Genomic DNA, 7,005 nt, shown 5'->3' with positions numbered 1-7,005 from the left:
CATTTTTTGTGCTCATTAAAAACTAGTGTTATTTTTCTCATTAATTTGTTTTTATAGGAAATAAATATTACAAATATGAACTTTTAAAATAATTTTTTTCAATAGTAACACTGCTCTCATCTCTTTTATATATAAGAGTTCTTACACAATATTGATTTAGGAAGAAATTGATTCTTATATGAAAAATGTTTTACAACTCTTATAGTCAGGGGTTATTTCTTTTTAAGAAAGAGAAATCTATTCAGGGTAGCTCAAACTCCATTTTTACAAATGTTGGTCTAATATTATTGGGAAACACAAGCAATTCCATTTTCTTGCTCTAGCACAGCCTTCAAGGCCTTACATAATATCCCACATCACATATCTCTCTGATGTCAAGTTCCAGAAAGTTCCTCCTGGCTTCCTGTGCTACCTTCTTGTTGTTCCCAGCACCACTCTTGTTCCTGTCTTGGCATTTTCTGTTATCTCTCCCTGGATCTCTCTTTCTTCCATTATCACAGTAGCTATTTCCTTACTGCTTTTAATTGCCAAATATTACCTTAGACACAAACCTTGGCTGGTCAGTAAAATTGCCATCACTCTCACATTCATTTCTTAGTCATTATCTTTTTACCCTTCTATGGTTTTCTTTAAAGCACTTCTAATATTCTCTGTCTCTCTTTATTTTTTCCTTCCCTTCCTTTCTTCCTTCCCTTTTTATCAGTCTCCTCTCCCAAATTATAAGCTCCATGACAAAGACAAGAACTTTGTCTCATTTATCACTGCGTCTGCAGAATCTAGAACAGTACTGACACAGAGTAGTAGCTCAGTGATTATTTGCTGAATGAATAAATAGACGAATGAATAGAGAAGCAGAAAATTCAGCCAAGTTACAGAAACTGAGTGAAACTGGGAAATCGGAAACTGAGATGACTTCTTGTGTCCATTGAAGCATCCGTGTCTCTCTCTCCCTTCCTTCCCTCCAACCCCCAATTGGCTTGTCCCCAATAGAACTTTCCTGTTTCTTTCTCCAGACTTGCTTTTTCTGTTTACTAGTCAATGTGCACACAGCTGAAAATTACCACCAGCCTCAGCACGACCTGCAGTTCAAGTGATCATCTTTCTCTGGCTATAATTCCGTCTTTTAGTTCAAATTCTCAAATTAGATAAAGCATTTGGCTCAGCACAACCTCTAGACTGACTGAACCTTTGTCAGGTCACCAAATGAGGTGGCAGGGACTCAATATCACATGAAACCAACACAGCCTTCTAGGCCTACCACTTCAGCAGGTGCTGTCAATATCCTTGACAGCAGCTTAAAAGGGGGTGGGGGGGGGAATATTCTGCTAGCCCCAAATAGCATCTGCTTAAAAAACAAAACACAAGGTTGAAAAGATGGTTTCAGATAGATATGCCCTTTAACACCTTAATATCATGATAGAGAAGTTAAATATACTTTAAGAATTTTATTGCTTTGTTTCCTTTTCCACTTTTTAAAAAACTTTTTATATTTAGGATTTTTTAAATTGCAAGTCACTGAAACCCCAATTCAAATTCACATTAAAAAATGAAATCTACTGGCTCACATAAACAAGACAGATATTTTTGATCCAAAGCTTGAATAATTTTACCCAAGTTTCTGGTGGGTTTTGTTTGTTTGTTTGTTTGTTTTGTTTTGTTTAATTTGAGTTGGAGTCTCACTCCATCGCCCAAGCTGCAGTGCAGTTGCTTACACAGGGTCACCCCAGTGTTGACCCACTGGGCTTCGTTGATCCTTCCACCTCAGCCTTTCAAGTAACCTGAAATACAGGCGCATGCGACGGTGACCAGCTAATTTTTTTTTAATTTATTGTGGAGACAAGGTATCGCCAGTTTGCCTGGACTGGTCTCAAATCCGCAGACTCAGGCAATCCTCTGGCCTCAGTCTCCCAAAGTGCTGGGATTACAGGCTGAGTCCCCAAGCTCAGCCTGTTCTTCTGTTTTGTTTTGTTTTTTTCTTTATCATTTCTCAACTCAATGTCCTCAGAGTTCTCTCATGGCTTCAAATTGGCTGTGGAAAGCTCCCATGACAACATTCTCATTGATCCAAGTAGTCCTCTAAAGTGCTAATGGATTGGCTCAACTCACATCAGCACTAATTACAAATGTTAAAGAAATGGCATAAGATGATTGGCTTAGGCTTTGGTCACATGTTCTAACCCCTAGAACTAAGAATATAATCAGCTCTACCAAGTGCACCTGAGCTCAGACCAGGGCAAAGAGGTTCTCCCACTGGGAAGCCTGTAAGTTAAACAGCACGACAAATTTCCACCACACCTGACAGAGTACTCCACTAGTGATGACTGGAAGTAGTTTTATACACACAAAAGCTTTTAATACTCTAATTTTGCTCTGCTGACTTTACATGAATAGATACTGACTTTTAAAAAAAATCATTTTTAATAGTCTGTAGATAAGACATTATATACTTTATATTTATGCTATTTTCTTTACTTTTGGCTGAGTGACAATGAATTCTACCGATCAACCTTCAGTAAAGTACTCACAAGGCAGTACTCTCTACATGTGTACATCACAAGAGGAAGTGAACATTTAGTCAATTAATATTTGCTGCCTAATACTTTGACATTTACAAAGTCGGGGGCACATCTGCATGAAAATTCTAAAATATAATTGAGAAAACGACGTAGAATAAGACTTGAGGAAAAGAAGCCAAATGGACCCAAGAAATTGATGCATCTCTTAAGCACCTGAGATTTCAAATGACACTCATTGTTTCCCCATTTTGCGAAACTTTTTGTTATATTTTTCACCCATCAACCAAACAAACAGCTCCACTTCATGGATTCAAGATCAGATGACTGGTGAAATATTTCAATAGCTTTTCTAGGCATTTTGTGCAACTATGCTTAAACAGATAGAAACTTCAGACCTCCATTTATTTTGTGTTATGACTATTTCAAAATTAAATTGCTCTTTTCAAAGAGCAGTCAGCAATTGTTATATAGAGAGGAAATGTGCTATAGAGGTTTAAAACTTGGGCTCTGGTGTAAGACTGCCTGGGTTCAAGTCCTAAATCTGTACTTATTCATTGTACCTCCATTTCTTCCATCAGAAAAAAAAAAAATTTAAATACTAATAGTAGCTAAGGAGAGTTATTGTAAGGATTAAATGAGTCAATCCATATAAAGTTCTTAGAAGTTTCTGGAAGATTGTTGAATCCAAGGAGTGTTAGCTATAATTGCTACTCTCCATTTCTCTCTCTCTCTCTTTCTCTCCCCCTCCCCTCCCAGCACTTTTATTTTTCTTCTTCACATTAAGAGATACTATTAAATTGTTTTATGGACACCTCATTTCTCTGTAATGCATATTACAAACTGGTCCAGCTATGATTGAGATTGAGATATAATCACCAAAGAAATGCCTTTGACAGAGATGGAGTAGCTGACAAGTTGCTAAACACAATGTTAAATTGTTTGTTATTGTTGAGGAGTGGGAAGCTTCTCTTTTAAAAGACTCCCAAGTTTAAAGCCAACATGATTAATATTCAGAGCAGACAGACTAGTTTATATAGCTAGAGACACTGAGGTCAGCCTGGATAATGGAAGAGCACGCTCATTCCTGGGCCTGTAGTGACACATACTTACATCCCTACCAAGTCCAGGTACTTCAGGCTTGTCAAAAAGAGGTGTGTCCATAAGGTTGTAAAGATTTGAACTCTACAAATGAGCATCATGTAGTCATAAGCATCTGGATGAGTCACAGCCTATTTTATGGGTGCAGCTCATCTTCAAAGAAAAATTGAACTGACCATAAACATCAGATCATGGAACATAAGCTTTTCCAAAGGTTCCTCATAAAAAAATACAATAAAAATGAATACAGCTATTGCCTAAAATTCAAAGTATTATACAGATTTATTGTGCATCAGATGCACCATTGCTCATCTTTTCTTTTTAGATATCTATACTACTAAACTGAGTTTCTTTCTAAAACATTGATAAAGCTATTTGTATTGACGTACATGATCAGTTATAGAAGACAACCTCAATACAGCACAGAATATGAGAGAATTTTAAAACATCTGCATGTTCACTGTTTTCCAATTTTCATCTGTCAGGAATTACATTGGCCCCTCAAAATGTAATCCGATATGACCTTAATACTACCCACACTTGGAGTGGCTAAAATGCCAAATGATTTCAAGATAAAAGCAAAACAAACAAAAAAGTTCAAACATACAAAATCTGACAATTAAGTTTGCCAAGTTGCCACTGTGCACTTATGTTAGCAACACTGTACAAACAACTTTTATAAGGGCTCACAACCTTGGTATATCAGTGTCTCACAGCTGTGTTCATGTTGATGTATGGTGGTGTCTTGCTGAGTGGCGTTCATTATTGTTGCATGTTTTTGTGTGCCATTGTGAGAATGTCGGAGTTTGAATTAGAACAACAAACAAACATTAAATTTACCATTGAATTTGGCAAGAGTGGAAGTGAAATCAGGGACACATCCATGGGAATAATGCCATGAAGAAAATGACAGTGTACAAATGGATTTAACGTTTTCCTGAGGGGAGAAAAAGTGTCACTAATGAAGAAAGGTCAGGATATTCGGTAATGAGCAGAACTGATGAAAACATTGCAAAAATTCATCAAAATCATCAGCTGACTATGAGAAGCATAGCAGACCAAATAAACATTGATAGAGAAACAGTTTACTGAAAATCTTGGCATAAGAAAAGTGTGTACAAAAATGGTCCTGAAAGAGCCCTAGGATCATGACAATGCACCAGCTCACACTGCACTGTCTGTGAGGGAGCTTTTCGCGGTACACAAACAATTGTATTGGAACACCCTCCTGATCTGGCCCTAACGACTTTTTTCTTTACCCAAAGATAAAGGAAATATCGAAAGGAAGACATTTTGATGGCATTCAGGACATCAAGGGTAATACAGCAGCAATTCTGATGACCATTCCAGAAAAATAGTTCCAAAATTGCTTTGACAGGTGGACGAGGCATAGCTTTCCAAGGGGAAGTACTTCGAAGGTGACTGTAGCGATATTCAGGAATAAGATATGTAACACTTTTCTAGGATGAGTTCACAAACTTAATTGTCAGACCTTGTTTTTTGTTTGTTTTTTAACATGTATAATCTGTTCCAAATTTTCTGAAACTAGACATGAGGATCATTTTCATGGAAGATATGAATTACGTTTTTGCTAGCTTCAGTAAATATGAAATCAATTAACAGATACTATTTTAGCATACCTATTACTTTTCCAGCACCATCTAGGTCCCGTTTGAAATTTAGGACACAAGAGGCAGTCTCTAGTAGCCTACATTTCAGCAAGAAATTACACTACGTGCAAACAACATCAAACATCGTAAGACAGGCAATAATTTGGTGGAATTTTCTGATGGAAGTCAATGTTTGAGAATTTGAAAAGAAGAGCAAGGGCATAAATTTGGCAAAATTCCATGGAAAAAATGTCTTGAACTAAACCCTAATGGAGTCATGGAACCCAGAGGAAAAATGAATAATGAATTAATCCCTGCGGATATGGGATGCCAATGGGTTACCTACAAAATTGGCCTAAACAACAGGAGCACCATCAAAAGATGAGTAAAGAAGAGCACTTCATTTCTTTTGTTTGTTTGTTTTCATTCACTCAAGGTTTTTATTTTTATTCAACTATAAGCAAACAGAAGAATTAACACAACTTTCAACAAATTCCAGACTGGTTTTTCTTACTCCACGCAAGAGTGATCAAATTTAAGGATTCCTGATAACCTGCTACCTAGCACTCCTGCGGGTCCAAATGGCCACATCCCAACAACAGAAAGACACTCTCCTGATTGCTTTTTCCAGGATTTCTCTTTAAAGGAGCTGGAGCAGGGCACTGACGCCAATGAAGTCATCTGAAATGTGTCACACTGAGGTTTAGCCATGATGCCAGCCACTGGTTGACTAGATGTGACAGCAACGTAAAGACACGTCTCAGAAGATACTGTTGCATACAATTCTGGACTCGAGATCACAAAGGCAGAGGCAACTCTATTACTGTAGACCTGGTCATTTTGCCTAAATTTTTTCTTCTTTAAATTCCAGGTTACTATTCTATTAACCATTGGATGACCCCATCATGGTACCAGAACATTCCCCAAAACAGAGTTCAAATTTGATCCGAACATAAACTGGGTGCGTGGCTATCTGGCATTATAAAGGACAAGCAGTAAGAAAAGTCACCCTAAGACACTCTCTGGCTACTCAAGTCTCACCTGTGCGGAGGGAGCGGAAAGGAGGAGAAATCTACCTGCAACACTGAACTGGAGAACGCTGCTTGGGGCCTCCGGGACAGCTGACGCCTCTCAGCGCTCCCCTGCCTCCCAGACAGCTGCTCGTAGGGTTTGGGCACATAGTCAGCCCATTCAGCCTGGTAACACGTACCAGCCACTGGGGACCCAAGCCCATACTTTTTACGGAAAGATGCCAACTTGAATTTGCCCCGGTGGTCTCCAGATGGGTTGCTGAGAACGGGCTCATCACACTTCAGCGGCCTGTTCTGCTCGTAAACCAGCCAGACGTAGCGGTGAAGACCTGGGCCCTGGGGGGTCCCTGAGCCCACGCAGTCGGAGAGGACTGTGCCACTGCTGATGCCATCGCCCTTCATGTTGACCACAAGAAAATGATGCCATTCTCTGCCTCTGGGGTCCTTCCTGCTGGGAGCATCCGGGTCTGTCAGAACCAAGGTGTAGAGTTTACCCGGATCTAGGCCATCCGGTGAAACGTTGGTGGGTCTGTCCTTAACCTGGGTGGGCGTCAGCACTTTGCCCAGCTCGTCCACCGCGGCCGTAGGTGACCTGCAGCGGGGGCTGCGGCTTCTCGTCCACCTCCTGCAGGCTCAAGGGCCCGGACCACTTGCTGAGGTCCACCGGCATGGCGGGCCCAGCGGGGCGGTTCAGCGAGAAAGTCGCAGCAGGCCAGGCGCACGCGGCGGGCGGCGGCGTTGGCGGCGGGC

At 40.1% G+C, this 7,005-nt stretch overlaps 1 pseudogene; it reads right to left on the bottom strand.

The window, feature by feature from the left end:
• Window positions 1-6,159: 6,159 nt before the first annotated feature.
• LOC103262839 lies at window positions 6,160-6,925 on the bottom strand (annotated as a pseudogene).
• Between the last annotated feature and the right edge of the window lie 80 nt (window positions 6,926-7,005).

This window comes from Carlito syrichta, unplaced genomic scaffold, assembly GCF_000164805.1.
Source record: "Carlito syrichta isolate Samal-C Ts95f unplaced genomic scaffold, Tarsius_syrichta-2.0.1 Scaffold304630, whole genome shotgun sequence".
Taxonomy (NCBI): domain Eukaryota; kingdom Metazoa; phylum Chordata; class Mammalia; order Primates; family Tarsiidae; genus Carlito; species Carlito syrichta.
The sequence above is the reverse complement of the archived record's forward strand: the minus strand, read 5'-3'. Positions and strand labels throughout refer to the sequence as shown.